Below are 15,412 nucleotides of genomic sequence, written 5' to 3' on the forward strand. Positions count from 1 at the left end.
GAGAAGGGTGTAAAATCAGCAGATTCATTGAACAGCTCAGAAATGCCTGTGGCAGGAGAGAGCATTGCTGAGATGATAAAGAAATTGCTTTTGAATCCCTCAACTACTGTTTTTCCAGTTATGTTCTGGAAACTGTCTGCATAGATTCCCAGGGTACTTGTTAAAATAGAGATTCCAGAAAGTGAGATCCAGAAATGTACCTTTGTGGCAAGATTTCTAATTTATTTACTTATTTTTTAATTTATCTGTGTAGCGCTTTTTTCTAGAAGCATTACATACATTTAAGAAAGTGCACAAATCCTGAGTGTGAGTTAATTTTCATGAAGAGAACACACCCATATAACCAGCCCCAGATCGAGCTGTGGTTTGTAAGCTGCTCCAGGAGCCACCCCACACTCCCCCGTGTTCACTAGCCAGCGCACCTCCTCAGTCCACCCGCCAGGGGCTTCCCGAGTTTCACGTACAGTACTGCCTGCGTCCAGGCTTGCTCCTGGTAATGCAGACACAGCAAGCGTTATTCCCCCAACTATCTTTTTGTTCTTCTCTCCCCTTTGTTTTCTTGTCATCTTCCATCCCTCCCTCCCCGCTTTCTCCTTCATAATAAAAATTCATAAACAACTCCTTCTGGAGAATTCTTCTGAGTTTTCCCTCACTGTTGAACTCCTTAAGCCCTAAGACTGCATTTTGGGTGTCTCTCCCTCCTCTTGTAGGGTTCCCAAATTAGTCCATTAGGCATAGAAGATTCTGATGTTTCCTTCTCAAATATTATTTGGAAGATTGAAAGGATAAAAATTTCAAACCATCTCTCCCACTGATAATTTTACTTTTTTTTAAGCCAAAAGCTTATCTTGGAAAACAGGTTACTATGTTTTAAAGGAAAAAAAAAAAGTACATATATTTTAAAGTTGCTTTAAGCATTAATTAAAGACTCAATATGTATGAGATTGAGGTATACAAACTATTATACATGAAAGATGAGCAACAAGAATTTACGGTATAGTGCAAGGGATTATACGTAATATAGTGTAATAACCTATAATGGAATATAATCTGCAAAAAAAAACCCCAAATCATTATGCATACACCTGAAACTAACACAATATTGTAAACCAAGTATACTTCAGTTAAAAAAAAAAAAGGACTCAATTTTAGAGTTTGTGATAGTTTAACATTACCTTTAGGTAAGTATACTACTGTACTGTGCAGGCCTGGTTGACTAAGTAAGTTAAAGCTGTAAGCAGTTTTGACTGAGTTTGGTTTAGCTTGAAGAAAATATCTGTAAGTGAACAATAGTACCTTGATTGTTTATATCCACAAAGATGATGTTAATTGCCAATATATTTTATCTTTTACTGAAGTAAGTTTTCCACTTGAGAAATTGTACTTGACAGTTAGAGTTATTCTATTTGAGAGTTTGGTTTTAAATTTATACCTTCTTTCTCTCCCCTGCTTGATAACAGTTTTTACTATGTTTTTAGGAACTAAAAGGAAACTATAAATAAGAAACCAACTTTATGAATATTGTTGTGATTTCTTGAAACATTACAGTAGCTACTATGTGATATATTAATTTCAGTTAAGTATGATAAATTAGAATTGTGCAGTCCTTCATTTTTAAAAAATATTTTCAAGTGGAAAAATCCCATTAAGTTGATTTGTAGCATTTCTGTAAATGATGTTATTTTTTATTTCTTAGGATTGACGATTATATTCTTTGTGTCATTTATACTGTTTGGGGGAAGTACCATCTATTTTCAGGGATTTTTTTTTTAATACTGAAGGCAGTCACATAGTAATTTCTTTGAGAAATAAGATTAGAGGGTCTTAAAGTACTTTTACAGGTTATCTGATTCATTCCTCTGTCTTCAGACATGAAAAAATCTTTTTTTCCCCCCAATCCCTTTGTTCAGAATACACATGCTATCAATTCTTTTAGCACACTGGCTTCATATTACCGTATTTTCTCTTTAAATATAACCTGCCTATTCATTCCACTTAAACTGCTCATTTGAGAACTACTTGAAACCTCATCAAAATTTGCAACATCCAAAACCAAGATCTCAAACTTGAAATTAAAATCATTGAATTCAGTTCATCTGTTCTCTTAATCCTGCTTCCTCTGGTTTTCCCTCCTGGTCCATTTTCTTATATCTCTCATGTTTTTCCATTCTGTGACACGCTTCCAAGGGACTTAACTGGCCTCCAAGGACACTGAGATCAGCCTTTCTTTAGAATCTCCGTCCTCTTTTTTTTTTAACCATATCCTCCTTGTCAGTATCCCTTCCTGTTAAGCTCTACTGTCTGCTTGGCTCCTCCTACTTGTAATACACTGTGGAAAATCATAGATAAAGTTTGATTTAATGTTTTCCACAGCGTTTGTGCCTCAGGTTCCTGACTGGTGCATCTCTCTCCTAGTATTCACACTCATTAGATGACCTTCTTTCCTATGTGAGCTACCAAAAGGGTTGCCTGTGCATGAAGTTACTTCATTTCTTGGTCCCTCCCCAGTGCCCTTCTGTCTGGCTCCTGTCCTCATCACTCCACTGAAACTCACACTAGGCTCACCAGGGATTTCTCTGCTGTTAAATTAGAGGGACATTTTTCAGTCATTTTAAAAGTCTGATTATTACAAAGCATTTGCAAGCAATTCTCATTTTCCTAGAATATGATAAACTACTTCGTGACAAGAGTCAATATTTTTGCCTTTCTTTAAAAGAACATGTTGTTCCCCAAATATTCCACAACTATTTTTGTAAGTGTTGTAAAAGACTCAAAGGCCTCTCTCCTCAGCTTGGAGATAGATGGCCGTCTGTACGTGATCTTTTCTCTGTATGTGTCTTGTCCTGATCTCCTCTTATAAGGACACCAGTCAAGCTGGATTAGGCCTTGTGTTAATTACCTCTTTAAAGACCCAGTCTCCACATTCTGAGATACTTAAGCATATAGATTGAGGGTGGGAAGTTGTACAGTTCAGCCCCTAAGAGAGGGTTATTATGCAACTGAAACATCTGTTAAACAGATCTCTCATGGAAACTATTGGCCACTTATTCATTCTCTAGGTCTCACTTGTAATACACTGAGCCACAAATACATTTTTAATGCATTAATTACTAATGGTGGAATACCCTTTTGAAATATCTGGAAAAATACGATTTTTTAAATTAAATGCTTAATAAAGCAAATAGTAGCAGACATAAAGGGATAAACTGATGGGAACACAATCATAGTAGGAGACTTTTAACACCCCATTGACATCACTGGACAGATTTTCCAGACAGAAAACCAATAAGGCAACAGAGAAACTAAATGACACAGTAGAACAATTGGACTTGTTTGATATTTTTAGGATATTTCATCCCCAAAAAACAGAATTCTTTTCAAATGAGCATGGAACATCTCTAGGATATATCATGTACTTGGGCACAAAAGAAGCCTCAGCAAATTTAAGAGGACAGGAAGTATTTCAAGCATCTTTTCTGACCACAATGCCATGAAACTAGAAATCAGCCACAGGGGAAAAAAAAAAAGGAGAAAAAAATGACAGCATGGAGATTAAACAACATGCTACCAAAAAACCAGTGGGTCAATGATGAAATCAAAGAAGAAATTAAAATGAGACAAATGGCAATGAAAACATAACCACACAAAATCTATAGGCTACAGGAAAAGCAGTCCTAAGAGGGAAGTTCATAGTAATACAGGCCTTTCTCAAAAAAGAACAATCTCAAGTAAACAACCTAACCCATCACCTAAAAGAATTAGAAAAAGAGCAAACAAAATCAAAAGTCAGCAGAAGGAAGGAAATAATAAAGATCAGGGAGGAAATAAATAAAATAGAGATTAAAAAAATAGGAAAAATCAATCAAACTAAGAGCTATTTTTTTGAAAGAGTAAACAAAATTGACAAACCTCTGGCCAGGCTCACCAAGATGAAAAGAGAAAGCACAAATAAAATAAGAAAGGAAAATGGAGAAATTAAAACCAATACCACAGAAATACAAATAATCACAAGAGAATAGTATGAAAAACTATATGAAAACAAACTGGACAACCTAGAAGAAATGGACAAGTTTCTGGAAACATACAGTCCATTAAGAATGAATCAAAAAGAAATAGATCACTTAAACAGACCAATCACTAGAAACAAAATAGAATTAGCAATAAAAAAAACCTCGCTATGAACAAAAGTCCAGGATCAGATGGGTTCACTGGGGAATTCTACCAAACGTACAAAGAACTCATACCAGTCCTTCTCAAACTCTTCCAAAAGACTGAAAAGGAGGGCAAACTCCCAAACTAAGTCTATGAAGCCACCATCACCCTGATACCAGAATCAGACAAAGACACCACCAAAAAAGAAAATTATAGGCCAATATCACTGATGAACATAGATGCAAAAATGCTCAACAAGATATTAGCAAACAGAATCCAACAGCACATAAGAAAGATCATATACCATGATCAAGTTGGATTTATCCCAGGGAGACAAGGATGGTTCAACATATGCAGATCAGTCAATGTGATACACCACATCAACAAGGAAAACAAACAAAAATCACATGATCATCTGAATAGATGCAGAAAAAGCACTTGATAAATTTCAACACCCATTTATGATAAAAACTCTTTACCAAAGTGGGTATATAGAGAACACATCTTAACATAATAAAAGCTATCTATGACATAACCTACAGCCAGCATAGTACTCAACAGTTAAAAACTGAAAGCCTTCCCACTAAAATCTGGAATAAGACAAGGATGCCCCCCTCACCACTTGTATTCAACATAGTCTTGGAAGTCCTAACCACAGCAATCAGGCAAGAAAAAGAAATAAAAGGGATCCAAATTGGAAGAGAAGAGGTAGAACTGTCACTATATGCAGACAGAACATGATACTATACATAGAAAACCCTAAAAGCTCCACACAGAAACTACTAGACCTGATAAAAGAATTCGGCAAGGTAGCAGGATACAAGGTTAACTTACAAAAATCAGTTGCATTTCTTTACACTAACAATGAATTAGCAGGAAAAGAAAGTAAAGAAACAATCCCTTTTAAAATCACATCCAAAACAATAAAATACTTAGGAATAAATCTGACCAAGGAGGTGGAAGACCTATACATGGGGAACTACAAAACACTGATTAAGGAAATTAAAGATGACTTAAAAGAAATTGAAAGATATCCCATGCTTTTGGATTGGAAGAAACAATACTGTTAAAATGGCCATACTGTCCAAGGCAATCTACAGATTTAATGTGATCCCTATAAAATTATCCAGGACATTTTTTCACAGAACTAGAACAAACAATCCTAAAACGTATGTGGAATCACAAAGACCCAGAATTGCCAAAGCAGTATTGAAAAAAAAGAACAAAGCTGGAGGAATAACTCTCCCAAACTTCAGGCAATACTACAGAGCTACAGTAATCAAGACAGCATGGTATTGGTAGAAAAACAGACATACGAATCAATGGAACAGAATAGAGAGCCCAGAAATGAACCCACAGACCTATAGTCAATTAATCTTTGACAAAGGAGGCGAGAATATACAGTGGAGAAAAGACAGTCTCTTCAGCAAGTGGTGCTAGAAAAACTGGATAGCAGCATGTAAAGCCATGAAGTTAGAACACTCCCTCATTCCATACACAAAAATAAACTCAAAATGGTTTAACGACTTAAATATAAGACAAGACACAATAACTCTCCTAGGAGAAAATACAGGCAAAACATTCTCTGACAAAAATCTTACCAATGTTCTCCTAGGGTAGTCTACCCAGGCAATAGAAATAAGAGCAAAAATAAACAAATAGGGCCTAATTAAACTTACCAGTGTTTGCATAGCAAAGGAAACCATAAGCAAAACAAAATGACAACCTACGAAATGGGAGAAAATATTTGCAAATGATGCAGCTGACAAAGGCTTAATTTCCAGAATATACAAATAGCTCATTTAACTCAGTAACAAAAATACAAACAACCCAGTCTACAAATGGGTAGAAGACCTAAACAAGCAGTTCTCCAATGAAGACATACAAATGGCCAATAGGCACATGGAAAAAATGCTCAATATCACTAATTATCGGAGAAATGCGAATCAAAACTACAGTGAGGTATCACCTCATATGAGTCAGAATGGCCATCTTTTAAAAAGTCCACAAACGGTAAATGCTAGAGAGGGTGTGGAAAAAAGGAAACCCTCCTACACTGCTGGTGGGAATGTAGTTTTGTATAGCCATCATGGAAAACAGTATGAAGATTCCTCAGAAAAACTAAAAATAGACTTATCAGCTGATCCAGCAATCCCACTCCTGGGCATATATTCAGAGGGAAGTGTAATTCAAAAAGATACATGGACCCCAGTGTGCACAGCAGCACTGTATACAACAGCCAAGTCAGAAGCAGCCTAAATGTCCATCGACAGATGGCTAGATAAAGAAATTGTGGTATTCTGGTACAATGGAATACTATTCAACCATAAAAATAAAACAATTCCATTTGCAGCAACATGGATGGACCTAGAGATGTCATTCTAAGTGAAGTAAGCCAGAAAGAGAAAGAAAAATACCATAAAATATCACTCATATGTGGAACCTAAAAAGAAAGAAAAAAGGACACTATGAACTCATCTACAAAACAGAAACAGACTCGCAGACATAGTAAACAATCTTACGGTTACTGGGGAAAGCCAGTGGGAAGGGATAAATTTAGGAGTTTGAGATTTACAAATGTTAGCCACAATATATAAAAATAGATTAAAAAAGAAAAAAGTTTCTTCTGTATAGCACAGGGAACTGTGTTCAATATCTTGTAATAACCTTTAATGAAAAAGAATATGAAAACGAATATATGTATGTATATGCATGACTGGGACATCGTGCTGTACACCAGAAACTGACACATTGTAACTGACTATACTTCAATTTAAAAAAATTATATGTTTATAGTACCTACTAATAACCACCAAATATCAATATTCACTTGTTAAAAATTTTATCGGCAAAAAAATGCTTACTTAAAAAAACTTTTTATTTAATGAGCGCAGTCTAAATTTAAAAAGAGTAAAACTGATTTTATTAATTTAATATTCACTCTACATAGCTGTTTAAATCATCACTTTTTCTCTAAGATTTATATATGAAAGTTCCTGCTGGCTTCATTTGAGAAGTTAAAAGATACAGAATTACTAACAGATGTTCTAGATTTTTAAAAAATTCCTGAATTACACTGTACAGATTTCTACAATCATTTTACTTTTCATTTTAGGGTTTCAGTATATTTTACATTTAAATTACTTTGAAATATGTTGAAGTAATTAAGCCTGTTCTCTTTTTTAAAATAATGGGAATGTTCTCTATTCTATAAGTAATATATCCTTTTCCCTCAGACAGATAACACTATTCATGTGAGTTTAAGTCCAGAATACTAACATTTTAAGTCCATATGTGACTAAGATGCAGATTAAATGGTACAGACAGTAAGTATTATAATAGTTTAAGAGCCTTCAGTATTAACCACCCTGAGGCAAAATTATCTGGCAAAGTTTTAGTAAAAGAGGTAGAATTTGAGTTGGCCTTGAATCAAGCTGTTTTGGTAAACCAGTAAGAATAAAGATCATTCCTTGGTATGAGCTGCGGAAGGAAGAACAAACAAACAAAAGAAACAGCCTTAAGAACCCATATAGAGGTGGAAATGAAAACTGAAATGTAATTTTTTAATAGAAATAATATGAGAAAAATTGTACTTAATCTGGCACCCCAGTCATGTCTACCTCCAAACCCCTTCCCAGGAGGATAAACAGTTTTGCTTTCCATCCTCTATTAACTTCCTTGTCACATTCTACCTGTTTAAAATCCTCTCCCAGGATTCCTAGTTTATCTCAACATATCCTACGTAGAAATACCCTGTTTACAGTTAACCATCTTTGGAGCCTTTTTCAGCCTACAGTAACTTCAACTTTTATGTTTCTCTCGAATTCACTGAACACATAACTATATAAATAGCCCAATTAGAGAGGTCTTACTAAATTCCATGTAATTTGGTAGCTAATTCTATTAACTTCTGATCTGTTTAATCTGGTAGCAGTTCGCAGTAAGAAGGATGTGTTATCTCCAGTTACAAAGGAGTCAACTCAAGCACAGACTCAAATCTTGGTCTACTAATTCCAGAGTGTTAAGCACAGCACCCTCAGTTTATTTTGCCTATGTGATTAGAGATCTCTTAATGCATGTATTACTGTTTCTTTTTGAGCAAAAACACCATGCTTTATCTGTTTTTGAACTCTTAGCTTAAGTACTGAGTAGATACTTGTTGGACTGATTGATTCATACAAAGGTATTTGGCTTATATTGCCAAGGGCTTTGGTCCCAAAGCAATTTTAAATTTTCAAAGGGTTGTGAGCAATGGATTGATGAAAGTGGTAATTTTGGAAGATTTAGCTAGAAGTGAAGGATTGGAGAGTAAAGTTTAGAGAGCCCGTAATCCAAGCATGATAGGATAAGCATTCAGACAGACTCGGTTGTGTCAGGGTAATAGAAAAGCAGCAAATAGAGAATCGGGAGTGTTCACTGGCTTTAAGATTGATGCAGGCAGAAATGTCAAAGTTGAAACTTAGCTCATGAGAAGAATGGTTGCATTATTGACAGAAGCATGACGTCTGTTCTGGCAAAGATAAGTTACTTTATGCTAAGAATGCTGACGTTTGAAAATATTTTGGTTTTAGAATATTAGGAGATTCAAATAGAATATTCTAGGAGATATATCCAACTAGTAGTTACTCCGTAAGATGTGACAATCTAGAACTGGCTGAGAAGTGGGTCTTTCAATACAAAAGACCTGTTGAATTTTAAAATATGAATCATCCAAAGGAAAAAGATGTAAAAAGAAAATAGAACTTGATGGACAAATAATGTAATTTATCTCTTCTATTATTACAGAGTCCTTACCAATTAAAAGCACATGTTACCATTTTTAGCGACCTCTGTAATAAACCCAACTATATAAATGAATGTTAAGATTTTGTTTAAAATTCATGTATCCCCAATTGAATGTAAATGTTTTATGTTTCTATTAGTATAAATACTAGAATATATATTTACTATGAATTTGAACTTTAAATTTTTACTACACATTCTGTCAGTTATAAAGCTGTGGTCTCCTTTTGCACAAGAACACACAGGAAACAAGAAATGCTATTGTTCTTCTTTCAGAATAAATCCAGTATCAAATCACTTGTTATCACCTGTCATCAGCCTGCTTTAAACTACCAGCATCTGCTGTCAGGATTACTGTAGTAACTCCCTCTTGTCTCTTTGCTTCTACCCCTGCTTCATTGTAGTCTCTTCTCAGCATAGATCAGGCTAATTTTCTGCTCAAAACCTTCCTATTAAGGCTTCCCATGTGACTCGGTAAAATCTGAGTCCTCACCAATACGCTGACCTTTCTGCTCCTTGCACACGCTTCCACCTTAGGGCCTTTGCACGGGCCATTCTTCCCTCTGCCTGGTATGTGCTTCCCCCCAAACCAGTATGGCTAACTACTGTCCTCAGTGTACAATTCATTTTATTTTATATTTACATATATGTATTATATTTTTACATTCTTTTTTTTTTTTTTTGGTCTCTGGCTCTGGCTTCCCACCCCCAGCACACACAGGCACACACAAACCCTCGACAGTCAGCCCCATGAGGCCGGGGGTGTTTGCTCTGTTCACTCTTATCTCAAGTGCCTAGAAATGTACCTGTCACTTGTTAGACACTGGTGGAATAAACAGATGTAACAACAGCAGCCAACACTTAATGCAGGCTTACTGCATGTCTTACTTTTCTGAAAGCTTTAAATGATCATAACCACCTTGCTCTTCGGATAAGGAGCCTGAGCCACTGGTCGGCTGGGTGACACACGCAGTCCCACACGGCCAGCAGCCTGGATCGGAGCCAGAGCGCCCCACCATCAGCGAGGCCCTTCTGCCGCAGACGACTGCTGTGTTTGGTGCTGTGAGGTTTTTACGGCAGCAACAGAAGTTGTCTGTTAGCCTCTGTATACAAAACACTTCTCATATACCTGGATTCACATTGATAGTATACTGATTAAAGATGAATGCTATTAATTTGAAGCCTTCAAATACTAAGCTTAGCAAATAGAAAATTACACCAAGAATTTGATGCCTCACGTGGTAAGTCAGCAGGTTCAGCCAGTGACATTCATCACTGTTAAACCCATTCTCAAGGCCTGCAAAGCCATGGAGCTGTCAGCAGTGTTACACGGGTCTGATACCGGAATCCTCATCAGCGTCACTTCCGCTTCTTGGACAGGTTTCATTTATCGTACCTTTGTGCGATATTTCATACCAGATGTCAAGATGAAGTCTCTGATGTCAGAGATTTAAAGGCAGTGATTTCCCTGACTTGCTCATCAGAATGCAGTGATCCTGGACTTGTGGAGAAGATGGATGACACTGGACTTCTAAAGCAATTGGCATTAGGTGAACTTTAGAGAAAGTGTCATTCTTAAGACAACAGAAGGGAAGTTTCAAGGATGTCAGCAAAGCTGTCTGAAGAACCGGACTAGACAAGCTTTCACAGCAGACAGTCCAGCGTGACGAAAGGGGACCCAGAAACTCAGCGATAGTTTGCTCGTGCTGCAGTCAGGCGGTGACGTGAAAGAATACCAAGTCCAAAGTGCGTGCGGAGGACGAGCTCACGGGTGTGCCCCACGTGGTTAAGGGACAGTTTCCTAGCCACCCAGGGTCCTTGTCATCCACGTGAATGTACATACGTAGGATTATCAAAGAATTCTCATGTGAGCATTGAGAGTCGAGATACGAACGTTCATCTCACAGATACACACACACACAAAAAGGAAAAATGTAAGAGACTATGCTTCAGAAGACAGCAGACCTTGCTTACTTTTTGTTTAAACGCACTTTATAGACTTTGCATGATAATCTTTATCACCTAATAGCCCCATGAAAACAAAAACTTATCTGGACTAGGAAAACAAATTTCTGGGTTTCCTGGGAGAAATCATTCAGTTTCTTTGCAAAGGTAGAAGAGGGCAAAAGAGAAATTCTGCTCCTAATGCATTTCTCATACCAATTAGAGCTGCAAAATATTTAGTGATGTGAAAGGAGTGGTTTTATTTTTAACACAGAATAATGTACATTTTAAGCTACCTCAGTTGGTTTTTTGGTTCTTGCATTTTGGATAGCATTTATAATGATGACAGAATAATAATCTTTCTTGATGGTTGACTTTTTCCCAAGGATAAAGGGAAAAAACCCACACACTTTTTATTATACTTTTCATATATACCTGATATGACAGAGCTACCAGAACTTTTGCATTTTAGATTTACTTACTCAGTGTATCTCGTATCAGAAGCTACTCAGTTGGATTTTAAAATGTATAACAAATAACTTCATTTTGAACTTACTACTTTAGTTACCAAAAAAATTCTATCAGTAATTACACTATGTATTTCAAGTTTTCTTTTATTGGTGAATAAAACGAAATCTATGCTAGGTCTAGAAATGTGCTGTTGTCAAGAAAATAGTAATTACTAAAATTACTCAGAAGTTGAATCACAGGACCTGGTAAGTTACTGCTGCACACTTGGAAGAGACTTAGTCTCACCATGTGGTCCTATTTTTACCTCTCAACGAAGCACAGTGAATAGGAGCAGCTCTCTCTTCCTCATCAGTCATTTCATCAGTTTTGTTCTGAAAATAAAAGCTGCTTCTCCAAACATAGTTTATCCCCAGTAGCTGACTCACTTTGCAGGGGGCTCAGGGTGGTTTCATGGTCTCCGGGGAGCCTCCCAGCCCTGCACTGTGTTCTCATCGGCTGACCTTCTAGGGAGAGGCAATTACAGTGAACTATTTCAGCGTATTCTGGTTAGGATTTCCTTAGTATTGACTGGAATTTGTTGCTGTTGTTCTGCTGTTACTGCCCCCCGCCGCCTTACAATACAGGAACCCCCAGTCTGATTGACACTGTAATTCAGGTAAAGCTCATGAGGAGAGTGATTTCTCCGCTGTGCTGTCAGGGCTGCCAGCTTTCTGTAGAGAAGGGTTTGACTAAGGCCCGTCATCCTCTTCCCAGCCTGGGGTCACAGCTGTCCAAGCACCGCCCCTGGTTAGCAGCCGCTAGCCCACCGTTTGGTTCTTCCATTTCAGTGGTTTCTGTCTCTCTTCATTTTCACCACGTGTCTGGTAGTATTCTAGAAAATCTCTCAGAAGATTGAACAGGATGATTGAAATTAGAGTTTTTAGAGCTAGGCTGGGCTGTTATCTGTTGCTCCCTTGCCTGAGAAGCATCGTGCAGTTCCTTCTGTTGCTGGGGCTCACGGAGCACCCAGCGCTCCTTGGGCTCGTGTCCCTGGGGCTCTCTGTTCCTGCATTTAAAGGAGCAGGTCTTGTTTATAACAAGAACACCTCATGCTAGTGTGATGTTTTCTCTGAATATATAGTGATTCTTTTAATAGTAAAAAAAAAAAAAAAAAAAAAAAAAGAAAAATTCCTACTAGGAAGATGTTCTCTCTGACTAAGCAGCCTTTGTGACAGTGTTTGCAGGATTACACATCCCCTCTCCCCACACAGCCTCTTGCAAATGCAAGCACGTAGAAATGGCTTTCAGCTCATGAACAGTGCAAATTCCTGGTCCTACCACACAGACTTATTTTATTAGAATCTCCATATATGAATTCTGAGAATTTGTTTTTCATCAATATCCCAGGTGAATTTATGCACACACATTTTGGGACTCACTGACCTGGGTTGAGTGGTCCACCTTCTGGATCCTCAAACAGGGTGAGGAAAAAAGTCTCAGAAGCCGTTTTGAGAGTGCGGCGAGGGCAAGTAATGGTTTCACACTCCATAAGCGGCCGTGCAGTAAGTTTAGCTCACTTAGGGCTAAAAGTCACCCTAGCATTTCAGTCAGCAAGCGGGCTTACTGCAAACTCCCGACATACAAAACACTTCAGTAAGCAGATCAGATTTACTATTTTCATAAAGAACTGTTTTACGTGTGTTACACTCAATTTTCAGTTTCGATTAAGTCAAACTTCTAATGACATACGTAGGAATTTCAAGCACCAGGTCTGTGTGGCCTCTGGGGAAGTCAAACACAGCGGCATTCTCTGCCTCCTGGATGTAGGTAATACCTACCTACATCCCTTCTTTCGTCAAACCCAGAAGGACTTGGCCTCACCGTTGCATGGTCTGCAATCACGTCTGCCATTTGGTGCAGCAGCCTAGCAAGAACTAGTGCCACGTTTACGTAGTTGATGAATACAGGAAGGACCCCTAAGGAAAGGGCTGGAAATGTCTAACTATCAGGAAGTGGGAAATCTTTTACTCGAACATCACAGCAAGAAGCACCTTGGGATTTCAGCTCTTCCGTGCAGCAGCAGTGGTCACCCAGGATCCTCCCGTTTACCCACAGAAGCCAGCCTGCCTGCTCACACTTTGTTTTCACTAAAGACTCAATTAATTGATTCCATCGTAAGCAAGATTAGAGCATCATACAGTGGGAAGATCATAGAATGACTTTAAGAACTTCTGGTACATTTAACACCAAATAAGATAGTGTCTCTTCCTGGAGGTTCCTATTCTCAGAAAGAAACTGGAAAGGAAGTATTGAAGATTATTTTGTTTTAGTATTCCGGGTACCTGAATACACAAAGGAGATCTGGGTCTAGGGTGTCATTACTGCATTCCTACTAACTTACATATTTTAAAATAGCATCTTCTTTATTTAGAGTCACATAGTGAAAAAAATGATTGATTCTATTACATATAAAAAACATTCCTCAGATTTTATATCAAAGTCTGAAGGACTGGGCTGCAGATATAAATACAGGAATTGTCAGGACAGAAATGATTAAACTCATTGGGTTGGGTGAGAATACCTGGGAAGCCTGAGTATTAGAGACGAGGCTCAAGTCTACAGAGCTCCGAGGTACAAGAGAATTTAGAGTTCAGGTGATGAGAAGGAACAGCCAGGGGGCCTGAGGAAGGGGAGCCAGTGAAGCAGGAAGAGCCAAGTGAAGAAAACACGATGGAAAGGGAGAGAGTGAGCACATGCAGCCAGTTCTTCAGAGCGATCAGGTCGAGTAAGACCGAGATACGACCATCGGATCTGAAATGTGGACGTCTGCTGACGACACTGACCAGAGAAGATGCTCCACTTAAAAAGTTCTGAAACCACTCACCTAGAAAATCTCTCAAGTTTTGCTCCTCTAAATGTGTGGTTCTAATACAGGCAGACTGCCTTGCAGTTGTTATATAAATCTGGGCATATTATCCAGTAGTGCTATGTTCAGATATTTCAGTCAGTCATACAGATGTTACTTTAATTGCTGTAATGGCCAACATTTAATTGTATGATTGCCAGTTAAGCTTTTATATGGCTGTTCACTCATTTTCCTTCCTACCTTTTGGTAAGTTACTGTCTGCTGGAAAAGGCATGGACCCTGGAGGCCTTCAACCCCGGGTTACAGTCCAGACTCCACCAGTTACTTGTTGTGCGATCTTAAGTTAATTTCTCGAAATCCCAGTGTCCTCATTTGGAAGACGACATGAGAATAACTACTTTATATGGTGGTTAAGATATGATGGGCTAACATAGGAAGCAGCCAGTCAAACGGCCAGCAAGTAACAAGGTAGCCCAGTGAATAAGGGCTCAGAATCTGAAGTCCAGCAGGCCTACTCTCAAATCTCAGATTTTACATACCCCAGACATGGAAGACTCAGGCAAGGTCCTTCACCCAAGCCTTAGTTTCCTGCTCTATGAAATGGCTGTAATGAAAATACCTATCTTGTAGGATTATCAGAATTAAATGAGCAATTGCAAGTAAAACTTTTAAGTGTCTCTCACACACACAGAGTGCTTGATAAATGGCAGTTATTAACACTTGGTATGATTGTATTTATTATCTATGCTGTTAACAGTTATTAGAATGATAGAACCTTCATTTCTTAGTTCTCAGGGTCTTAGTTTCTAATCTGACTTGAAGCAATTATAGTATTTGTCATGCTACACTGTTGTCATTCATTAGTAATGTTTAATAGAGTAAAAAGGAAACATACGTGATCGCATGCCTCAGAAGCTGTAATAAACCAGAAATGGCTATTTTTTTTTAGCCACTTTTGCTTGAAACTGTGCTTTAAAAATAGATCTAAACACACCTTTGGATGAAGCAGCTGCACTGTAAATCGCCGAGAATTAGAGATGGAAATAAAGACCATTTAGATCAGAGTATCAAGAGCAGCCTTTACATGAAAACACTAAGACAGCCGACGACAAAACACAGAGGACTGTGCACACTTCAGAAAGACCCCAGGAATCACCTGATCCAGTTCCTACCTTTGCAGACGAGGGGATACTGAGTACCTGAGATCTCGTGGGTGAC

The 15,412-nt window shown here is 38.0% G+C and overlaps 1 protein-coding gene across 5 annotated transcripts in view; it reads left to right on the forward strand.

Annotated features, from left to right (window-relative positions):
• TUSC3 (tumor suppressor candidate 3) overlaps positions 1 to 15,412 on the forward strand; it is a 141,026-nt gene that overhangs the window by 96,552 nt on the left and 29,062 nt on the right. The window lies entirely within an intron of this gene.

This window comes from Camelus dromedarius, chromosome 22 (genome assembly GCF_036321535.1).
Source record: "Camelus dromedarius isolate mCamDro1 chromosome 22, mCamDro1.pat, whole genome shotgun sequence".
Lineage (NCBI taxonomy): Eukaryota > Metazoa > Chordata > Mammalia > Artiodactyla > Camelidae > Camelus > Camelus dromedarius.